This window comes from Hyaena hyaena, unplaced genomic scaffold (assembly GCF_003009895.1).
Source record: "Hyaena hyaena isolate Hyena2069 unplaced genomic scaffold, ASM300989v1 scaffold_61, whole genome shotgun sequence".
In the NCBI taxonomy this organism is placed as follows: Eukaryota; Metazoa; Chordata; class Mammalia; order Carnivora; family Hyaenidae; genus Hyaena; species Hyaena hyaena.
In genome coordinates this window covers 2,473,442-2,498,284 of record NW_024080693.1, presented here as the reverse complement: position 1 = coordinate 2,498,284, position 24,843 = coordinate 2,473,442, and positions in this window count along the sequence as shown.

Below are 24,843 nucleotides of genomic sequence, written 5' to 3'. Positions count from 1 at the left end.
TCACCCAAGTGTACGGAACCCCACAAGATCGCATGGAACTAACACGTGGGCCCTGCAAACCAGCGCTGCCGACCTCTCTGGCCCTTGTCTGGTTCATCTTTCTTTTTAAGACTTAACATCCGGCTAAGGAGTATTAACTTTTAAGCTGCCGTAAAACCAAGTAATTTTATTTATCAATTTGTTTTAATTACGGAGCACGGCTAAGCATATGGATGAGTTAGCCTAAAAAGCCAGAACGCACACCTGCTGTGACGAGTACTTTCTAAAATGAGACGCGAAGAACATATTTGAATTCCGTTTCCCTGTTCTGAAGACCCATTTGGGTAAAAAAAAAAAAAAGAGGAAGAAGAAAAGGAAGAAGAAGGAAGAAAAGACAAGACTTTCAACACAGAAGCAGGCCTTTACAGTTACGGCCTTTTACAAGATGATCCTGAGCTATGTTCCCTGTCTCTGAGGAAGGCACCAGCATATAAAATGGTAGTGAATTTGCATTACTTCCAATCCATCATTCTCTGGGTGTTCAGGAAAAACCAGGGGACCCGCTGCAACAAAGCTCAGCCTTCGTGTTGACAGATTCTTATTTAAGTGACTATGAATACAACAATTCCACAAATAATTTGTCAAGTGTGTGGCTGAACTGGCTCTGAACCCTGATAAATACCGACTCTCCTCTCGCTACAAAAGCAGCGTGTTTCGTACGCGGACACTGCAGAGCGGGCTCGAGGATTTAACAATCAATGCCGCTATATTTCTCTCTTCTCTGTGGTTTAGGAAAACTAAACAAAACAAACCAACAAGAAACTCAACAACTTTGAGGGTGTTTTGTTGTTGTTGTTGTTGTTTTCCCCACTTCAGGATTGAATGCCGGGGATGGACATGCCTTTCAATTCTACACCAAGCATGGTAGACTGAGCGACAACTGGGTGGGGAGGGGTCTCCTTGAAGACCACGTGGATGGCCCCGCCCACAGAAACTCTGGCTTCCTTCTTGGACGTGCTAGTCAAGTCACCTATAGCGCCCGGTTCCTCAGGCTGCTGGCCAGAATGGTGCACCACACAGCTGGGAGCCTGGACCCCGGAGCCCCCCATGACCATGACCAGGGCATCCAGCAGGGCACGGGTGCACCGGCACACTTGTGGTTCAAGGTGTGTCTGGAAGGAGGGGTGACAAGTCTCCTTGAACAAAACATAAATCTAATCATCTTTGAAGACTGCAATATACACCTAAATGTCTCCTGCAGATGTAATTTAGTATGCATTATTAATTTATTTTTCATAAAGCTCCCCAGCTCCTGAGAGGGTGAGTGAGAGCACAGAGCTGCCCGGATGATAAGGCTCGTTTGTCAGCAGAAGGCGGGCACAGGCACACACACAATTTCCCCGTCGTAAGACCCCATCTGGGAGAACGCACGGACTCTTCTTAGGGAAAGAAGCCTCCTGCAAACTAGATTATTCCAGACGTTTTAATAAAGGGCCGACCTCTAATGGGATGTGAACACTCCTGCACCATTTGCAAAGCGAAGCATCAACTTCCAGATGCTGGACAGCCAGGTATCTGAAGAGACGTCTATGTGTCACTTACACTGAAACTTTTGGCCGTGGGACCCTAATGCCTATAGAAATAATTAAGAAATAATTAACTTGTTCTAATGTAAAATGCTAATTATTTATTGTTTATAAAGCAATTTTAAATAATGCAAAAGCTCATGCAGTTGGGCTATCATGATTTTCCAGTCATTAACTTAACCAGAATTTGCATTTTGGGACTCTAGCCAGTGACTTACATGCAGCCCTTAAGTCATTTTTCAACCACCCTGTCCTATCTTAATCTATTCATCATTAATCACATTTGGTCACTTTACATAGAGAACACTATTCAGATGAAAGATAAAAGAAATACATTAATAAAACTAAAGCAAGTTGGAATACTTCAAAACATAAGGTAGGGGATGAATATGGTTATCAAAGCAATTTATACCTTGTGCACTTAGTGTTTAAGTGGCACTGGTGGAGCTGTTGCTTATTATTTAAAAGGGGTTGTAAGGAGGAGCTGGGCTTTTATCACATCAGATGCCCTTTCTCACTGTTCTGAAATGAGAGCATGTATCTCCGCTTGTCCTGGGAGCAGCTCTGCCTTCTGACAGTTGAGGGCAGGTTGACAGAGGCTGCTGACACCCCTCCAGGCTGCTGCCAGAGACCCCGGGCAGCCCCACGAACACTCAGAGAGCCACTCTAGAGGCCTGGCTCATCCTCACCCAGTGCTGGTCACTCTGGTTTCCTTGGGGGTCACAGGGAGGTCACACCTGGCCCCACTCGGTGGCACCAGTACCCCCTTGCCCTATAATGTTCAGGCTTCGTCCTTAAGGACAGGGGTCCAGCCCTCTCTGGACTCCTGAACATTATGTGCCGTGTCCCCACTCTGGAGCACAGGCAGAGCAAAATCATGAGCTTGCTTCCTGTACCAACAGAGGCAAAGAGAAGAGTCTGGGAAAGAAGAGCAGAAGAGAGAAAGAGGAGATAGAGAGGGAAACTCCATCTGCCCCCTCCATTTCTCCCCGATTGGAAGGCTCACACCCATCAGGAGCATGCAACCTGCTCAGCGTGCCAGCTGCGCTCGGGGCCTCGTCTCTAAGCCTACAGACTTCTCGTGTGCCTGGGTTTCTTGATGAGGGTCACCTTGGGGCATGGACCAGGACTGAGGCTTCCGGGTCCCATTAGAGATGGTCAGGTATGAGATGTGTTCTTCAAGGAGTCCCACTTACTGGATGGCGGTGGGGCAGAGGGATTGGGACTGTGGCTGGGCTGTGGGCTCTTTGGTGAACCTGGGGTCAAAGTGACATCTTCTGAGGAGGACAGCTGAGTCCCTGCCCAGCCGTACAGCTGGAAGGGGAAATAATAACCCCTAAACCAGGTGGTGCTAATACTGGGCTTTGGTAGATAGGCATGAAGTTCAGTTTGGAAACACCATGGGGCCAAGGAGAGCAACATATTCTGTATATTGCTGTGTATACTTAGCCGTTTGAGCCACTGCAACAAAACAGTATAGACTGGAAGACTTATAAACAACAGAAATTTATCTCTCACCCTTCTGGAGATTGGGAAGTTCAAGGTCAAAGTGCTGGCAGATTTGGTGCTTGGTGAGGGCCAGCTTCCTGGGTCATAGGTGGCTGCCTTCTCTCTGTGACCTCATAGGGTGGAAAGAGTGAGGGAGCTCTCTGGGGCCCCTTCTACAAGAGACTAACCCCATTCATGAGGGCTTCACCCCCATGACCTGAGCACCTCCCAGAGGCTGCACCTCCAAGTACAATCACATTGGAGATGGTTTAGGTGTAAATTTCAGGGGACTTGAGACATTCAGTCGATAGCATTTTGGATGTAAGACTGATAGGGTGGACAGGAGTCAAGCAGAGAGAACTTTGAAAATCTGGCTAATGTGCTTAAATTTACTTTGCAAGAAGCAGAAGAAAAGTGACAGAGCACAGATGAACCAAGGTTTTTGGTCAGTGCACTACAATGCATTGCTGTGCAGTGGTCTTCGGCAAGGTCATTGCTGACATGAAGCAGCTCTGAGAGGTCAGGGACCTGCATCTGTTTGCTTTTGCTTCCCCTCTGGATTCCCAGCACCCACAACAGTGCCTGGCATAGAGCAGTCTCCTGTCTAATGCCCACTCACAGGATGCTAATCAAAACTAAACACAGTGGAATGGTTTTAATGATGCCAAGCACATTCAACCGACCCATCCCAAAAGGAATGAATGAATCTGGACATCTCCGACACACAGAAGGATCTGGAATAAATAGTTTGGATTGCTATCTGGTATCTTTGGACCATAATCTTTATTATTTTATTCATATCATGTTTCAAAGCTCTCCGATGCGCTAAGTGCTGTATGAGATGAAGCCGTGCCCAGACCCTGCTGGAAGGGGTGGGGGTTGTCTGCCAATCACAATGGAGGCTGGCACAGCGATGTTTCTCCAGGCAGCTCTGGAGTGCCCAAGAGGGGCACAGAGTGCTGTGGCAGAGAGCACTGGCTAGGCAGTGCCATGCTTTTACCTATACAGTGTGCCTGCCTGAGCTCCCGAATGTGGGGCACACCGTCATGGTAGATCTGACTCTTTAAAGACAGCCATTGTTAGATGAGAGGGGAACGGGGTGGGGCAAAGATAAGGAACCTGAAAAATGTACTGGGTGGGGCCGATGACAGGGCAAGACAGGCAGGCTCTCTCAAGGGCGTAGCCTTGGGTGACGAGTGTGTGCTCAGCTCCATGGAGGCATGGTGAGGCCAACACCCTAGGCTCTGGCCCTTGCCAGGCCACCAGTATGGCTGCACTGGGAGTGAGCTGGTGAGCAGAGCACCTGGAGCATTGCCTGAATAAAGGAGCGAAGACACAGAGGAATGAGAGATTTACTTCCATAGCCCTTCCCTTTCTATCTGTCCTGCCATGCCACCAAAAGGAAATCCAGAAGCAACACTAACCCATCCTTGATTCTGGAAAGGGTGGGATTCCTAATGCGGCCGCACAATCCCAGCCAGGACAGATGCTGCCCTGTGCAAGTTCGCTCTCATCCTTCACCAGTTTGGAAGCAGGTTAAATCATAAAATGACAGAGTAATTTGATGGGTACTTTTCAAGCAGCTTCTCAAGTTTGGGGGTTTTTTCCCCCCATGTAACAAAACTCCGGCCAAAAGAAACTGGCTTCTGAAGTCCCAGTCAAAAAGTAGTAATGTTCTAGCCACACATTAATGATTCCAAAATTCTCCATTATGAACAATATTTATCAAAAACAGCCCACTATCAGATGAAAGATGTGCCTTATCTTTTCTTGTCAACTAAAACATTATTCACTGAAAGTTTCTTTCATATCTGTTTCAGGGGCTTCAGTGTCATTTTAAATTGCAAATCAATCATTGCTCTCGTAGCCTTCGTTCTGCAGGGAGATTAACGCTCTGGCTAAAATTGTTTACAAAGCCATTTGTAAACCTTCTGCAGATGCAGATGAGGAAAGTTTACCAGTTTAACATTGTTGATCCCAGAGAAAGCCTTAAGCAATGACTTCAGAGGGCAAAAAAATTTGTTCATTTATCATTATTGTCATGGGCTTTCGCAAATGATAACAATTTGTCTTCATCCTATTTTTAGACAATGAGCCACAATAGAGTCCAGAAAGCCATTTTGCCAGATGGGAGAAGGTGCTTTCATTGCAAAATGTTGTCTTTTCTTTCCCTGCCCTATATAATTGGCTTAAGTGAGAAACCAAGGATATGTTTTAATGTCAGGATTCCCAGAAGACATAATGACATACAATAAAGGCATCGCCAGCCCCAGGAAGGATGTGGTTCAAATGCATTGAATACTATTTTCAATCTGAAATAGTGACTTCGGGGATAGAGAGAGTCATGGTAAAAGCTGGGAAGATAGTTATGGATTTTAGCATGCTTTCATTCCTTATTAATATTCCCCCTTTTTAAATGAAACACTGCAATAGGAAGCCCAATTACTTCTCATTAAGATGAATAAAAATGTTAGAATAAGCTGGACATAAAATAAACATTTAAAGTGATATATGGTTAATTCCACCGAGCTCTGAACTACTAATCAGGAACAGTCTATGGAAGAAAAGATAAGAGAATCCAGTTTTCATTAGAAACGTTCCAGATTCTGATGAATTTCACCAAGCTCCTTGGGTGCTCCCCTCAGCTGGTTTTGAGCCGCACCCTCAGGAGAAGGCGCTCTCGTGATTTTGTGTCTCTGACAGCCCAAGGCTCTGGGAACCAGCCCTTCCCCAAATAGCCCCAAACCACCCTGCCTGATTCATAGGCTGGTTTCCCTCGGACCGCCCCCGCTCTGTAAACTTATGGGTGATAATCGTCGTACAGTTAGTCCATCGTTAACACAAGGGGCTACTTCACCTGTGCTTTTCCTCTACTGAGGACAAATAAACAGGTAAGCTGTACAGAGACCGCACAGTAAAAAATCAGTACAGACGTCATATGTGGTCCTTTTTGGTGGGCGTCCAGGGGCAGGGGGAACACAAAACTTCATATTCTGGAAGCCTGCATCATCGAGCGTCAGCCAACGGTAGTGCTGGCTCACTGGGCACATACTGGAAAAATGAGAGCATTCCGGGGCGTTAATCAGTCCGAAAACACGTAGCAGGTTCTGCAATAGCATCTTGGAGTTGTAGGGGCAAAGTGCTCGGTTTCAGGCGCCAGGAAAGGTTGACAGCACAGGCTGGGCGGGCGGGGTGCACACAGTGGGCTTTCAGGCAAGGCTGCTGCCGGGCCCCGCTCCGCACGGGGCGACAGCGGCTGTAAGGCGCTGACAGCCCGCCGCGACTGCTGCCTGCTTTAATTTAGCAAACTGGGTAATGGCCCCGTTTCTGCTCCTGTTCCTGCTGTCTGAATTGCAGACCTTACCTGAAAGAAAGCTGCTTCTTCCCCAGCCGTTTTCTTAAAAGCAGACAAAGAGACACCTTTGCCCTGTGATCTCCGTGCTGCTTCCGCACTGCGAAGCCTAATCACAGCCCCGCTCCGCTGTCCGCAGCGCACACCCTGCCCTGGCCCTGCCCCCGGGTGCTGCGGGCCTCCCTGCCAGCCGGTCCCCTCCTCCCCGAAGTTCTCAGATGGCCCCAACCCCAGTCACTCTCCCTGGCCAAGCTCCCTGCTGCCTGGCTTTCAGTCCAATCCGAAGGGGGACGGCTTCATTTCCCAGTCATGATGCTTTTTGTTTTTCTTTCGTTATTTTTCTGTCTATAGGAAAGGATTTACTGACCGGACATTTTATCATTCAATCATTTTAAGACAGTGGAGAACAAGACATAATCCTATAAATAAATTACTCGTTTTTGCTTTTTAATTTTATTTTTAATTGTGGTAAAAGACACATAACATAAAATTTGCTATCTTAACCATCTTAAAGTGCACTAGTCTTGAGACCTCTTTTCAAGTACAAAACATACTCTATGTCCCTTAAACAACTTCCCATTCCCTTCCCCCCAGCACTGGGCAACCTAATGGTGGCATTTTGGATGCTGTGACCAACGTTCTCGTCCTTCTGTATTTTCTATTATCCCTTGGCTCTCCCTCCATTCAAACCACCGGAGGCTCATTGCATCTGGGAGGAGCTGGCTAACAGAAACCAGAGAAAAAGAATTCTCTTATGACTTGCAGTCTTGAAAGTCTAAGCCTGGAGGAGAAGAGAACAAGAATGGCCCCAAGGCATGAACAGGAGATGGGGAGGAATACATGATGAATCAGAGCCAAGCTTCCTGCCCCAGAGGAAACACATGTTCCAGGAGAAAGAAGATGGAGACGAGAGGTGCAGGCAGATTCCCCACGAAGGGCCTGATCCCGGGCACCTGGGGGTTGAACCCCAGCAAGATGAGAGCATCCACAAGCACCCAGGACAGGACTGACTGGCCACCTGGCCATGACCAGCACCGGACAGAGAGATGACCATGGGGGCCCCACAGCCACCTCCATCCAAAGATACCTTGTCACTCCATAGGAGTCTAGGGAAACCTAGACCCCCGCTTGGCTAACGTTGCTCTCATAGACCTGGCAAAATGAGGGCTTGTGTTAAGCATTAAGTCGAATGATAGGAAAAGAAATGTGTTGTTTTTCTTGCCTGTCATTCCACGCCTCTCCTGCCCCACCAGCAACCAGACCTCACACTGCCCTAAACCTCCCACTGCCTTGCTCAGACTTCACCCCTGGGGATTGAGCCAAAATGGAAAAACAGCAAACCCATGCACTTATTAATGGTAATACATAACAATTAATATCAACAAATAGGAAGCAAATGATTATTGAGCACCTGCTGTGTACCAGGATTCAATGAGGCGGACACAAATCCCTGTCCTCAGGGGTCTTCCATTCTAAAGGAAGAAGACAGACCGTTAAGGAGGTAAATAAGTATTCATGGAAGTAAAGTGTGTCACTCAAAGTTGGGCCACCTGCTTTCCTTTTTTAAAAAATTTAATGTTTATTTATTTTTGAGAGAGAGACAGAGCGCACGTGGAGGAGGGACAAAGAGAGAGAGGGAGACACAGAATCTGAAGCAGGCTGCAGGCTCTGAGTTGTCAGCACAGAGCCCAACATGGAGCTTGAACCCCCAAACCGCAAGATCGTGACCTGAGCTGAAGTCAGATGCTTAACCGACTGAGCCACACAGGCGCCCAGGGCCACCTGCTTTCAACAGGAATTTTATGTGTGCCCGACATCACCCTGCCAAGACCTCACACGCAGCATTTGATCATCTCTTCATACTTCCTTAACCAGCTAGTTTGAAACTGTAAAATGAACTACACGACAGAGCACTCAACAAAACTCACTGTCAAGTATACCTGCATGACCTTTCCCCGCCAGTGGCCCACCCCCACTGCACCCAGGCTGGTCACCCGGGATCCTCTCCCTTTCTCCTGTCAGAGAGCCAGGATTGCATTTGTGCAGCCTGTGTGCTTCCAGGGAATGTGATACCTTCCCCGCTTTGATCTTGGGGGCTAATCTGTCCTAAAGTAATCTGGCTCTAAGCTAATCAGAGTCGTGTCATCCACCACCTGGCCACAAGGATACGGTTTACAGGTGGGCGCATGGGCTGAGCTGTCCAATCGGAGGGAAGCTCTGGGACATACCCAACTTGGGGACATGCCCTGCTGGTCACAGATGAGGAGCCGGAGGCTTGGTGTCGCCACTAGTCATGTTAGAACCACCAACACCTGGGTGGAGTGCTCATGGCTTTCCAATACAGGTGTCCCCACCCTATCTGCGGGTGTGGATTTCAGACTCCCGGTGGATGCCCAAAACCGCAGACAGTACTGACCCCTACATAGCCTGTTTTCCTCTACACATACGTATGTATGGTGAAGTTTAATTTATAAATCATGCACGATACGAGAGGAATAAAAATAGCTAATAATAAAATAAAACAATAGGAAAATTATAACATTAGTTTGTAATAAAAGTCATGTGAATGTAGTTTCGTTCTCTCTCTCTCAAAATATCTTCATTGTCCTGCACTCGCTCTTCTTCTCACAGTGATGATGGGAGATGATCAAATGCCCACATGGCAACAGGAAGTGAGGTGAATGGTGTAGGCGTCGTGACACTATATCAGAAGGATGACCATCTGCTTCCAGACAACGGCTGACCTGAAGTGGGAAACCACAGGTAAGGGGTAACTGGTGTAAATCTGCTCACTCTTGGACATGCCTCCCTTTAGAGGTGGCACGAAATCCCTCTCCCCTCGGATGGGTCAGACTTAGTGACAGCATGTGGTGGGAATCATGCCCTGTAACTTCCAGGGCTTAATCATGAAACAAATAGCTTCCACCCGGCTCTCTCACTCTTAGGTGCTTTTCTCTGGGGGAAGCCAGCCGCCATGTTGTATGGAAGCCCATGCAGGAAAGAACTGAGGCCTCCCCTGCCACCAGGAATCAGCAGTCTGCCCACTAGGTAAATGAGCCGTCTTAGATGCATATCTACCTGGCCCAGGCAGGCTTACTCCGGGACCACCTGACGTCTTCAGTGCAACTCCACGGAGATTCTGAGCCAGAACTGCCCAGCTAAACTGTTCCCAAATTCCTAACCCATGGTAACTGTGAGATAAAAAATAGTTTTTGTTGTTGTCAGTCACTAAGTTTTTAGGTAATCTGTTGCATAGTGATAGATTACTAACACAGGGGCCCATGTCAAGACAAAATCATCAAGTTGCTGGATCAGCCCTCACCTGAAGCTAAGATTTTTCAGTGAAGTGAGTCAAATAGAGTCCCTTTATTGTTTTAATGCAGTTTGAGTTGGATTTTCTGTTATTTTCTATTAAAAGCATCTTGGCAGATACCTTCCCAATTCTTCCTCCTAGTCTCAGGCTTCTAAAGGGAACTAAAAACGTGGATTAACTGACTCCATTTAACTTCAGCTCAAGAATCTTCATTCCAGCTACTCCCACTTCTAACTGTGGCATTAATGTTAATGGAAGCAGATGCCGCAGCAATCTCCATGCAGAGAATTCATTCTCTTGCTTAAGGATGTAATAAATGGAGATGGAAAGGTAGTTTACACCTGAATGTATAAAGAGTCTATAGGTAATAACCCTTAAATGTAACACCAACCACTGTAGATACTGGCTGTTATTTGCCTGTCCAAAGCAGCCAAGGAAAAGGAGTGAGGGGAGATGTTAATTCCTACTTGACAGTGGGCCTCTTAGCATTCTTGAAACTGAAACAAGAAACAAAAGAATTGCATAGTGATTACAGTACTTTGATGGCTGAAGACACAGGTGTGGCCTTTCTGTTCCTTTTGTAGGTAGCTGCTTGCAATTCACAAAATGAGAGCAGGTCTTTCTTTTAAAGGAAGGAGAGAAACACATAACTGTGTGGGTGTGGGTGACAAAGTGGAAGGATTACAGTAAGAAAACCGTAACTCATTCTAGCTGACAATGCTTGGAATGATCTGGAAGGAATAAGTTGACAGTGGGTTCTTTTTTTTAAAAAAATTTTTTTTAATGTTTTTTTTTTATTTATTTCTAGGAGAGAGAGAGACAGCGTGAGCAGGGGAGGGTCAGAGAGAGAGGGAGTCACAGACTGAAACAGGCTCCAGGCTCTGAGCTGGCAGTCAGCACAGAGCCCGACGCGGGGCCCGAACCCACGAACCGCGAGATCATGACCTAAGCGAAAGTCGGACGCTTAACCGACTAAGCCACCCAGGCGCCCCGACAGTGGGTTCTGAAAGGCGAGAAATCACAGTTAAAAGGAAGCGTTGGATGAAATACATCTCCAAGAGCCCTTGGCGTCCTCCCTCCTCTGAACAAAATGAACATTGGCCAGTAACAATTGTCCATCATGTGTAAATTGTGGATATTGATTTACTCCATAAACACGATCATGTGCCATCTACAGATCTATGGTCTATGAAGACCTGGTAAGAATTATCAGTAAATTACATCTTTATTAGTGCTCTTATCCTCACTTCTGCATTTATGTGTTTATTTATTTAGGGGGAGACCATTGGCTCTTTATTTAGGGAAAAAAAAACCTTGAAATTCACTTCTATGCATTTCATCAGAGAAATTCATCGCATTAATCCTCGTTGCATGTTCCACAGATACTTTCTCATTGGGAGGGACAGAGTTAATGTTGGTTTTGGAGCTGTAAGAACTCAACATAGACCTCACTCTCTACCCCCTGAGCAAGTGATTGAGTCTGGACAAACATCAGTATTTTCATCTCTAACTTTAATTTTTTTGTTTGTGATAATAATAGCATGGGCTCTTATAAAACATTTTTATGTTTCAGACCTGGTCTCAGCATTTTCTGTCTCTTAACCCATTTAATCACATCACCTCACATAATCTCTTATCCCAAAGCTTGGCACACCGTAGACCTGCAGTGGTAATATTCCTTTTCATTTGGAAATGAAAGATTAAAAAGCATAATTAATCGAGTATAAAATGATCTATTGCAACATTTCTCACACATCTAGGTGACATGAATCTAAAAAAAATATTTTTTACGTTTTTCGCTCCGTGACCAATTTCCTTAAAACACACGCACATGCGCGTGCGCGCGCGCGCGCTCACACACACACACACACACGCACTGTGAAAGAGAATGATTTCTAAAAATCAATGTATCGTTGCCTTTTCTATAACATCCATTTCTATCCAGCCCACCTAGTATCACTGGGGACATCAGAGGGACACTGTACTTCAAAGACAAATGCCATCTTAATTGGACAGGTCTCTTTTTAACATTTACCATTTCCTGTTGGGTCCAACTCACAGCAGTCAATATCTTTTTTATAAACAGGGGAAGAAAAAAATGCCATCCAAAATCTAAATCTTCAAGTTACTGGTGTGTGTTTGGTGCAACTGTGTTTATCCCAGCATCCATGTGAAATGCATGCAGGCACGGGGCTGAGGGCTGTGTCCTGATGGTACCACCTGAGCCAGTATGAATGATAACCCAGGGCAGGGCTATTCAACCACAAGCTCATGCCATCACCCACAGTGGCAGAGCCCAAAATTGCAGGGGTTGACCCCTGTCTGCCCACTCTGCCCCAGTTCTCAGTTGAGACACTAAGAGATGTCTCGTTCTTGCTCCAACTGACTTAGTTTATGCAGAAACACAGAGGAAATGTAATAGATTATGCTGCCTTATCTTCAGATTCAGATCACCCACTAAAGCAATGTGATGAACCCACCTCAGAGAGGCCATGAGTCCAAAGGCTGCATCAGAGAGAACTGGGTTCAAACATCAACTCTACCAGCTGCTGGCAGTGTGAATTCATGTCTCTGAGCTTGTTTTCTTGTTAGGACCTACACAAGACAATATTTATATACTCTCTGAAACATAGCAAGCTTTCAGCAAATGGCAGGAGCAATAAAATAATGATGATCTTTGCCTTTCATTCCTTACCTCTTTCCCTGAGCTCCAAATTTATACAGAAGACTAAGTACTCAACATCTCCACCTGGGTGCCCCACGGACTCGCAGAACTTAACAGGATAAATCAGCCTTACCATCTATTCCTTAAACTTGCACAAACTGGAAACCCTGGGCTGCCACCACACCTTCCCCTCACTCTCTGTTCACACTGATTCCATGACTCAGTCAAGGTGCTCCCTGGACTTTAGTCTTGAGTTTTGCTTCACCAGACCAGATGTTCCTCCTCCTGGAAATCTACAAAAGCAAGATAGGATACAAACAGAAATAGATTTTTCAGGGAAATTCAAAGACAAATGTAATGTGAGACTTCAAATATGTGTAAGATTCTCAAAAACTGATGTGGTTGGGCAGAAGCCATGTAAAAGGCAGTGAAAAGATTTTCAGTGAGTGGCTGGGGGATTCAGTGATGGTATAGCTCAGAAAAGACCAAGAAAAATACATTTATCTGAGGAAAAAGACTCAACCTGAAGGGAAAAGCTATCTCTGGTTTTGACAATGGATATAGAAAAGAGAGCAAGCGAGGCTTGTGCGAGGAGCATACTTAGCCTGGTTGGGACAGAATGTCAGAGGAAGCCACAGCCGCAGGAAGCAGCATGTCTCTGAGGCATCACAGAAGGGAAAATGCTGGGCCTGTGAAATCTGGGAAGCTACCCACCTCGTCCTGCCCTTGTTATCTGTCCCTGGAACTTATGATACTACCTGATCAAGGAAAATCGAACATGCCCAGTTATGAGTAATAACAAGGGGAAGCCATGGCTCCTCTATAAAACCACTAAGAAGGAAAAATTGGAAGAGGGAATCAGAATGTAACAAAATGAAAAACATTCATGAGCAGTCATGCTTTCACAGAGCAGGTAAAAACTGTGACCAAACATTTTGTGGTCACTTTTTTAAAAAATGGGAAACAATCCTATCTCTGGGGAAAAATCACAAAGAAGAAACACGTGTCTCACATGTACTGGGTCGGGGTTAAAGGTTATTATTCAAAAGTGATAAATATGGTGATAAAATCATGTGCATCTGTCCAATCACCAAGGAATATACTAACATAATATTACAAGCTAAAATTGGGTGGTGAAAAAACAAAGGAAGAGAAGGGAAAGGAAAGGAAATATGCTAATTGTATCATTAACCATGGTAGAGAATGAGAAAGGTAATGTCTAGAGAATGAAGAACTAAAGGTGTCTTATAAAGTCATAATTACAGGAGTTATGAACAGAACAAAACATAAACCCTCTAAAATATGAGGGGACCCAAAGCAAACAAAATAGAGCACAGAGTAGAGACAGGACTTTAAGGAACAAACAAAAATTTAAGACATTTCTAAGACCAAACATGTGCCAGGTCAAATATAAATGGGCTCGGCTGAACTATTAAAAGGATGTTCAGGGCCACCTGGGTGGCTCAGTGGCTTAAGCATCCAACTTCAGCTCAGGTCATGATTTCATGGTTTGTGAGTTCAAGCCACACGCTGGACTCCGTGCTGATAGCACGAAGCCTGCTTCAGATCTTCTGTCCCTCTCCCTCTATCCTTCACCCACTCATGCTCACTCCCTCCCTCCCTCTCTTTCAAAAGCAAATAAACGTTTAAAAAAAAGATTTTCATATTGGCCCAAGCTGTGTTCAAGAGACACATAACACCAAGGTGTTTAGCACAGCTGAAAGTCAAAGGGTATCCAAAAGCACATGAAACCGATGTCAACAGGAGGCAGCAGGGTCCATGCCATTAATATCTGAGAAGGCAGGATTCACAATAAAAGCATAAAATGGGGGCATGGAAGGTCACTTTACAATGGTAAAGGGAAAAACTACAGTGTCGATATAACCATTCTGAACACCCATGCATCAGATGACACAGAGGATACTAACGAAGCAAAAATTACAGGAGACACAGGAGAATCCGCGGTGACACCAGCAGCATGGGACAATCCAAATTCCACAACAGACCAATTGGGCAAAAGCTTAGGATCTAGACACCCTAGGTAACGTAATTAATAACACAGACTGTACTGAGTCCTACAGATTACACACCTTGACAATGGATCATTTATTTTCTTTTCAAATGCTCACAAAATATTAATGAAAGAATTGATCACATTCTAGACCACAAAGAAACCTTGATAAATTCTCAAAAGGCAGAAACAATATAGATGATATTCTCTGATCCCAGTGTCAGAAAAATGGAAGCAAAGAACAAAATCAGCAAATAAAAATTCCTTTCCACCTGAATATTACAACTTTAAAAATTTTTTTAAATCATTCTTAGACATACTCTGGGGCCAAAGAAAAAACCCAGCCACCAAATTAAGGCTTTCCAAAAAACAATAGTGAAAACTGTATATCAGAATCTGTGGACACCACTAAAAAGCACTCAGAGAAAAGTGGTAAACTCAGAAACTTAGGTCAATAAAAAAATAAAGAATACAAACAAATAAATTAGCGATCTGACTAAAAATGTTAGAAATAAAATAAAGGAGAGAAGTAAAGATCTTATAAAGAAAAAGAAACAAAAATTAGTATGTTAGAACATTAGAGGGGTGGCTCCATTGGTTAATCATCTGGCTCTTGGTTTCAGCTTGGGTCCTGATCTCATGGATTGATTTTGTGAGTTGGATCCCCATGTCGGGCTCTGTGTTGACAGCACAAAGCCTCTTTGGGATTCTCTCTTTCCCTCCCTCTCCCTCTGCCCCTCCCCCATTCATGCTCTCTAAATAAATTAAAAAATAAAAGTAAGTAAATAAATAAATAAACTTTAAAATAAAAGAACATTAGAAACCAACAAATAATAAATCCACAAGTAGTGTCTTCAAGAGAGGGTGAACAAGAAGTTAGTCCAATAAACTAATCATAAGAGAGGAAGAAGAAAATGCAAGAATATAAAGAAACAGATAGAAAATGTAAATAGGTGAATTTCTATCGAAAAAAGTTTTTTAATTGCCTAAAATCTTTTGATAAAAATGGAGTCAAAAGAGATTTAGCCCTGGGGAAATTTTATCATATTAAAAAGAAAATCAAATCCAATAATGTTTAAACTGTACTAGAGTAGGTAAAAAGAAGAAAAATGCTCCAAAATCTTTTACTGAGGCAAATACAACATAACACCTCATCTGGTAGAGATTGGGGACAGTAAAAACAAAAACAACAACAACAACAAAAGCCATAGCCTAACCTTATTATGCAGATTGATTCAAAAATCAAATATTAAATATTAGTAAACAGCATCCATTAAACCATTAAACGTTAGTAGACTTTAAAAAGTGGATTTTATTTCAGGAACTTAAGAACAGTAAATTAATTAGGAATCCATTAAATAAGCCTTCCTATTACTAGATGTAAGAAGGAAAATCGTATGACCATCTCAGACACCAAGAAAAAGGTGCATGTTAAATTCACCAACAATTTTTGATAAAAAATTAACAAGAGCTCAATCTAATATGACTAATATATAAAGGTTTGCAAGAAATGTACAGGAAAAAGCCAATGACCTAGTTGACAAGGGAGGCCAAGAGAGCTCACAGAAAAGGAAATATAAATGGTTAAAACAGAGGAAAAGAAGCTCGACTTCACATTAATGAGAGATCCCCAAATTAAGGCTGTCTTGAGATGCCATTTCCACCTATTGGGCTGGCAAAAATCCAGAAGTTTGAGAACACTGTGTTCGTGAGGCTGGGGGAAACAGGCATCATACATTGCTGGTGGGAATAGGAATTGGTATAACCCCTGTGGAGGGCAAATCAGCGCCATCTATCAAAATTACATATGTATATACCCTTTGACCCATCAATTACACTTTTGGGGATTTATCCTCCAGTTACATTTACACACGTGTGAAATGATGTCTGTGCAAGGCGATTCATTAGCATTGCTTGTAAAAGCAAAAATGGCAAGCACCCTGTCTTTCTATACTGGTTAAGTAAATTATGGTACATCCATATGATATAACACCATGAAGTTGTAAAGACATAGTGACACTTTCTATACGTAGGTGGACACAGGAAGAGTGCCGACATATATCATTAGGTAAAACAACAATAACAAAACCACAAGTGCTTTTTGTGTAAAAAGATATGATGCATATATATAATAGGTATATGTAATTATGATATATATACATATATAAAATATACATATTTGTCCTAGGTTGTACGCAATTCCTGTAGTTCAAGGAAAAAGTCCTTCAAATGTTGATCCCAATCTACTTTTCCAGGTTGATCCACCTCTTATTCCCTCCGACACACGTACCACTCTGACCACAGAACTTCTACTTTAGTTACACTGAGCCACTTAACAGTCCCTGGTCATCTCTGTGCATATATTGCTCCCTCTGCCTGAAGTACCAAGATACCCCCCCCCCATTTGCCAGGTGAGCCAACTACTCATCCTTCAAGAAGAGCCAGTTCCAATGATACCCCTGCACTAGAGAGAGAGAGAGAGAGAGAGAGTGTATGTGTTTTCTTTCTGCAGGGTTACATACCTACCATTCTTTGTCAGATTGCATTGAAATTCTTGGCACAGATCTGTCATTCCCTAAGAAGACTATGAGAAACTCAGAGGTGGCAATCATGTATTAAACTGTCTTGCATCCCCATGACTTATCTGGCCCAGGTCATGCACACATTATGAATGGTTGGCATAAACAACCCACACGTTCATCAATAGACGCACAGGTTAACAGACTATGTATATAATATGATAGCATATTATTCAGCCTTTAAAAAAAGGCAATTCTGATACGTGCTGCAACATGAATGAATGTCTTGAAGACACTATGTTAACTGAAATAAGCCAGACATGAAACAACAAATATTGAAAACAGGCACTGGAATCATATAAATTTTCTAGGACAAATACTGGAAATTTATACAATTTTTCTCCAATGGTCAAATTTATAAAGACAAAAAAAGTAAAATGATGGTTTCCAAGAGCTGGGGAGGGGTGGAGGAGGAGAGCTATAATTTAGTGGGTTCAGAGCTTCAGTTTGGAAAGATGAAGAGGTTCTGGCGATGGTTGGTGGTGACGGTTACACAACAGTACGAATGTACTCAGTGCCACCCAACTGTATACCTAAAAATAGCTAAAATGGCAAATTTTATGTTGTGTGTATCTTACCACAATGCAAAAGTGCCTTGATGGGGGGGAGGGGGAGGATCCAAGGAATTTTTAAGATAGAAAGTCTCTATCTCCAAGAATACTTTTCATATCCTGTTCTTGAAGATGGTAAATATTGTACATTGTGTCCCTGCTCATCTGTCAAAATCAATTCTATCCTTACCAAGCTTTCTCTTGGGACCTAACTGAAAACTGTAAATGAATGGTCACTAAGACCTTGGTAAATATGCTCCACCAGCCATTTGTCAATAAATATCGATGACCCTTGAGGTGGCAGACGCCAGGTGCTGGGGATGCAGAAGTGAGAAAGACAGGTGTCTTTTCCTCACCTCAGGGAGATTACCACACAACACTGAATCTACAGATTCAGAGAAATGCATTGAAGACCCTTCACCTACAATTCCTTCCAGTCTACAGGGTCACCCTCTCACTGGCCTCCTGAACTCTTCTCTACTGCCTGTGGTAGTTTTCACTTAGGATCCTGCTAACATTCCACAGTAGGGAACCAATTCCCTTAAGTAAACAAAGCACAAAAAGTTTATGAAATACATGTCTGGGTAGAAAAGCACTGCTCATTTTTATGTTTTATTTTCAAGTTGGTTATTGCTGGGGTAGAGAAGTGCTATTGATTTTTGTATGTTGATCTTGAGTCTAGCAATCTTGCTGAAGCTCTATTATTAGTTCTAATAGCATGTGTGTGGATTCCTTTGGTTATTCTGGGTAGATGATCATATCATTTGCAGATATTGTCCATTTTATCTCTTTCCTCCCAAACCTTACAACTCTGATTTCTTTCTGTTCCTTCGTAACATTGACCATGACCTTTTAAATAAAATTTCAGAAACAAACACCACAAGGCAGCAAGAAGAAGTGGATTGATTTTATTATACTGAAATAAAAGATTTTGCTCAAAGAAACCATGAGCGAAGTTACTAAGTGATAGAACAGAAGATATTTGCAATATCTAAAACAAGAGGTTACTATTTCTAGAATATGTAAGGAATTTCTGAATACCAACAAGGAGAAAATGTCAAGCCACTGGAAAAATGGTCAAAGGATATGAATAGTAATTTATAGATGAGAAAACTCAAAAGCTACCAAGCACATTGAAGAATGCTTAAAATCATTAATAATCAGAGAAATGTAAATTAAAACAACAATGAGATACCACTTTATATCTATGAGAGTGGCTCAGTTAGAAAGTTGGATAATGCCAAACATTGGAGGGGAGGTGGGGCTATAAGAACATAATACAGTGTTTGATTTAATATGAGCGGTGCAGTAATTCTGAAGAGCAATCAGGCAGCTTTTAGTCAAGTTTGATATATACATCTGCTACAAGGCACATATCCTGAAGGTATCCCAAATTCCTACGCATGTCCGTAAGTGGACATGTACAAGTTCACGGAAGCCTTGTCTGAGATGCTGAGGAGTTGGAGACAGCTGGGTTGTCCACATGGTCCGAGTGGATAGGTAAGACACGGTAGATACAAACCACAGAGTCCCACATGGCAACTGGATGGAACAGCACAGATGTGCACATACCAACATGGGTGGGTCCTAAGAACATAGTGCTGAGACAGAGAAATCAAAACCATCAGCAATGTCTCAACCAAAGCCATTTACATAAAATTAAGTTGCATGCATACAAATGAAGAGTACACATCCATGGGGGTAGGACATGGGGAAAGTGAACAAATAAATTAAAGAGGAGCCGGCCCTTGCACAGAGCAATGGTATCAAAGTTCCATGATGGAAGAGAAAGATTAATTTTTTTTTTAAGAAAAATAAATTAAGGGGCACCTGGGTGGCTCAGTCAGTTAAGCTTCTGACTCTATTTCCGCTCAGGTCATGATTTCAAAATTCTTGGGATCGAGCCCCTCATCAGGCTCTGCACTGACAGCATGGAACCTGCTTGGGATTCTCTCTCTTCCTCTCTCTCTCTCTGCCCCTCTCCTTCTCTCTCTCTCAAAATAAATAAATAAACTTAAAAAAAAAGAAAAAGAAATAAAAGCAATGCTGAAAGACCAAGGGATTCCAGAAAGAGATGACAGGAGCCAACCTGGTGTCTCAGAAAGAACACACAGTACTTCTACTCAACCAAAGTGTCACCTCAAAGCTATCTCAAAAACGCCCACAGACATGGAACCAACCATACTTCATGCTATGGGAGCACAGTGAGTGCCGAGTAAAGGCAAGAGAAGGAAGAAAGAAGAGCCTTGTGCAGAAAGAGAGGGCATGGCAACCAAGGGGAAGGGAGGTGTGGGGCCACCTCACCCTCTCACCACCTGCGAGGCTTCTGCTTTGCCCATGCCCATCCTGTGCACAAGGAAAGGAGGAGTCAGAGAAGAGCCGCCTTGTCTACCCATGTGGCCAGGCTCCAAGCCCCCTCAGCTCCTATGATATGCACAGTAAGGGGAGGCCTGGGGGGCAGAGACCCTTGCCCTGTATTCACTATAAATGCAGGAGTACCTGGTTCTTGAAGATCTGATTTATAGAAAATAAACGATTGGCCTAGAATCCCATTAGTCAGGCAACTCACACATACAGCCTGCTCTCGGCTGCTTTTGTTGGCTGAGGCAGTGCAGGGCTGCCCCTCCATGTTAGCGGAGGCCCTCCAGAAACCGGGGGCAGCAGGAGCCGGGACAGGATGGAAATGGTATTTTTATCAGTATCCGTCAAAACAACAACAACAACAACAACAACAACACAAAAAAATGGTGGCAGAATAGGCTGAGTGTTAGGAATTATGTATTGACCTGGTTTCCTGAATTTATGCTCTCTGGGTTATGGATTATTGTATATAGGTTTGCTGGAAAGTTAGCCACCTGCAAATCTCAAAATATTCTTAGGGTTGGGGGGCAAAGAAGTGTCTCCTGTCTCTGGGCAGTTTGGAAAAAACAGGAACGGGAAAGAAAAATAAACGCGGGGACAAATGTGTCTCAGGGAGTGGGTTTGGGTGGGGGGCCAGTCATGAATTCAGAATGGGGGCAGCCTAAACATGATGGGAAGCATGTAGTGATCTGTGTCCTAAGTGAGGATGATTCTCAGGCTCAGTGATTTCCAGGCGAGCCCCAGGGGGATCAAAGTGAGTTTGAGGTGAACATGTTTGGTACCCAAAGTGACATGATAAGATTTTATCTGAGGACAATGACCCAGGCCCTGAAGGGTAGTCCTGTCTTCCCCACCCTATGTGACCGTGTGACCATCTGGAGAGAGGCCAGGTGCAGGGGTCAGGGCTCTGCAAGGTAGATGCTCGCACACTTCTGCCAGCTTCACCGGGCCTCTGACACCAGAAGAGAGACAAGCTTAGGAACAAGTCACCAGTATAGATGATGCTGAAATCATTATTCTTAAATAAACCTATGTAAGAATTTAGAAGGAAACTCTAAATGCAAAAGCTTGGAAAGCACCCCCGAACCCAAATCCACTCACAAGCGCTACATGGAAGGCACGTCTATTTCAGATGTCATAGGCTCACCACCGTCACCCTTGAGTAGAAGCCACCAAGCTTGCAAAGAGCACAAGAAGAAATCAGCATGGTTTCCCTGAGCCTCCAGGGTGGGGAGGGCTTGGTTGCCAATGTGTCCTGATTCCTACAATTCTCCAGAGAGATGTCTCTTTGGTGGTCCTGGAGGTGCCCCTGGGCATCTCATCAACCACCACAGTCGCATAAGTGGAGGAATGAAAAATCGGTCTTGAAAATCAGCCCTAACATGCATCTGTGACAAGTGTGTGCGGTAGAGAAACCTAGTCTGCTTTGTGACTTTCCTGACCATCTAGAGTAATCGCTCTGGGGGTCACACGCCCCTGGGAAGTGACACCTATCCTGCAGCCCTCCCATCCCCTGCTTTCCTGGTCTCTGTGCATTGCATGCCACTCAGAGTCCCTGAATATCAAACACTCCGTACACCAAAGTGACAATTAGCAAGACAAGGCCTCAGTGTCCTGAAAGACATGGTGACATCTCTGAAATGCCAAACTTGCACCCAAGTCTTGGCTTTGACTCCCCCAAAATTAAGGTCACCATGTGCCTGGGCATCAAATCAGAGAGAACTGTCAACTCCTTCAACTTGTCAGTTTCGGTGGTACTGAAGTTTCTTTCCTAAAACAGTATCTGATTTCAAGTATAAAGGAAGAGAACGTATAATACAGATGTTTCATGGAGTCTGAAGTCCTAAGAGTCTAAAACTATCACTTTTACTTTATCAGGCACCTCTGAAGACTTCAAAGCATTTTTTGGTGAGTATTTTAACACAAAATTTCACAACAGCAGACTGGGCAGATGTTGTCCTCACTTTACAGAAAGAAATGAACAAACCACTAAAGGTCTGCTGAATGAGCCTCTTTCCACCACATGCCATTGCCTAAATAAGCCTAAAGGTCAGGACCACACTTTTAAAGCCATCCCGTTGGGGCATCTGGGTGGTTCATTTGGTTGAGGGTCTGACTTTGGCTCAGGTCACCATCTCATGGCTCCTGAGTTTGAGCCCCACATCGGGCTCTCTGCTGTCAGTGCAGAGCCTGCTTCAGATCCTGTCTCCCTCTCTCTCTGTCCCTCCTCACTTGTGATCTCTCTCTACCAAAAAGAAATAAATATTTAAAAAATAAATTTAAAAATGGGGCATCTCAGTGGCTCAGTCAGTTAAAGGTCCAGCTCTTCATTTCAGCTCAGGTTATTATCCCACGGTTTTTTGAGTTTGAGCCAGCCTCAGGCTCTGTGCTAACAGTGCTTGGGATTCTCTCTCTCCCTCTCTCTCTCTGCCCGTCCCCTCCTGCATGCCCTCTCTCTCTCTCTCTCTCTCTCTCTCTCTCTCAAAATAAATAAAATTTAAAAATTTAAAAATTAAGAATAGGAGCACCTGAGTGACTCAGTCAGTTAAGCACCCAACTTTGGCTCAGGTCATGATCTCCTGGTTCCTGAGTTCAAGCCCCATGTTGGGCTCTGTGCTGACAGCTCAGAGCCTGGAGCCTAATTCAGATTCTGTGTCTCCCTCTCTCTCTGCCCCTCCCCAACTTGTGCTCTCTCAAAAATAGAGATAATAAACATTAATTTTTTTTAAATAAAATAAACAAAAAAGTAAAGAATACCTACTTACTTAATTAAAGCAGTGCCCTCGAATTCCCAGGCTGTCCCGATCTTCCAGGGCTAGAGAGTCAGAGAGGCAACAGCAGAGGTCAGGCAGGGAAGGGAAGGGCTGTCTCATGTCTGGTGAAGACCTTGACAAGCCAGGATGCTCTTGGTCTATTCAGAGAACACAGCCAAAACAGCACTGGCCAATCCCTGCCGCACACCAGTGTGGACCTCCGTGTCGCCAGATAATCTGATTTTTAACGGGAAGATACACAAGTAATAATTTTTGGATAAAATCTGCTAATTTTTAAACATTAGCTTTTTTTGTTGTTGTTTAATTTATAGCATGCCAAACAAATCACATCTGTGAACCAGACACGGCCCAAGGCAGCCAGTTTGCTCAGTCCTACGAAGCCACCCCTGGGAGCAACTTCTGTCTATGTTTAGGAGGGGTGGGCAGGACCCCCGTTTCAAATCACAAGTTACCATAGCCACGTCTGCCTGCTTGGGGAGCTCCATCCTCTCTCACCAGGCTGGAAGAGTTTCTAAGAAACATACTATGATAGGCCGGGGCTGGGAGTCTCCCCCGTGCAATCCTCACACATGGTTCGAAAGGGGACAGTAGCTTTTGTTTGCTTCAAAATGGGGACAGAATTGGGGGTTTGGAGGTCTGAGCTGCTTGTGAAGGCCCTTCTTCCCCCCTTCCCAGTCTTCAGTGAAAGTTTACCAGAAGAGACTGCCTTGTGCTAAGGGAGCTCGGATGAAGGAAAGGGCTGGGGCTCCCTGTCTGTGTCCATGTGGCCAGTGGGGAAGCAGCAGCCGCGGGCAGGGCTCCCGATGCATCAGGAGTTCTGTATAAGAAGAGAGTGGGGAAAACAAATCACACCAGACTCCTCAGGGGCTATTGGACGGAGGTTTCTTGGCTTCCCATGGGAGGTGGGACAGGATTGGGGATTTTTTATTGTTCGTTTTAATTTTAAAAGTCAGCATGACCCCGGCATCCTGGAGGTCTGAGGCCCTGTTTAGTCAGGCAGCCAATAAGCTATGAGTCCTTGAGAGCAGGGCGCACACCACCCGCTGCTTCATGGTGGACTACGAGGGCTTCTGACCTGTGAAAGGCCCCAGACTTGTCAGGTCCAGGGGCCCAGGTGTGGGACTCACAGCCAAAGTTTGTGTTCCAGGATCTTCAGTCTCTCTGTGCTAAACGACCAAATGGAGGCGCTGTGTGGCACATCACCTCACGACCTCGGAGCAAAGCCCAGGGAGCCAGGGAGAGGGTGGCAGCAGAGGTAGTCTTGAGTAGATAGAAATGCCCTCAGGACCCTGCCTGGAGTGTCCCTCGGGACCCAAGAAGCTAACCCAACTGTCAAACCAAAGAGCAGAGGGGAAGATCCCTATGGCTGTCCTTAGAAACAGCTCTTTCTGCCCCAGACACCAGAAGGCTTCCCACCTGGCAGCCCCCTAACCTTCCAACCTCCCTGGGGAAGTAACCTTAGCCTACAGAGACCCAGCCTGAAGGGTTGCAGTTCAGACCTGGGGGAAGTGACATCTCACAGCCTGGCCGAGGGACTTTGTTATTCAAAAGACCTTGGCAGGACAAGACGCAGAGACGCTCTTTCTTCTGGTCCCTTTGAGTGGATTTTAGAGCCGCTCCTCAGGATTACAGCGGAGAGGTGAGTCTTCCTTACATCTGCGTGGATATCACTAATGTATGAGTTGTTGGTATTTTTTAAAGAGAAAAACAAACAAAACAACTGCAAAGGGAGAGTGGTGTGCACACCTATGGTCTGACTACCATCATCTCTCATAACCAGATCAGTTTATTTGGTTAAAGCAATGTGAACTGTAACCGTGAATAATTTATTGAACTATTGAGCCACTTGCAAAATAACTGAAGCCGGAGCCTGGTTCTCCATAACAGATTTAAACTGGAGAGAAATAGAGTAGCAAGAGCTCAACCTCGAGGTAGAAAAAAAGCAGTAAGGGACCCGAGAGTCTTTACCACAGCACACAACATGGATCTCCAAAGCATTTCTAACCGACCACTGTCTTTGGCAATGACTCCATAGTGTGTCCCATCCCTCCCCAACTGGGCCCCGCTGCACAGGGCAGGGATCTGAGATGGTAGAGGAGAAAGGAGATGAGGAGGCGGGGGAGCAAGGAAACCTCTCGGCCGTAGCATCCGCCATCTTGCCGGTGATCTACAATCCAAGGGTGT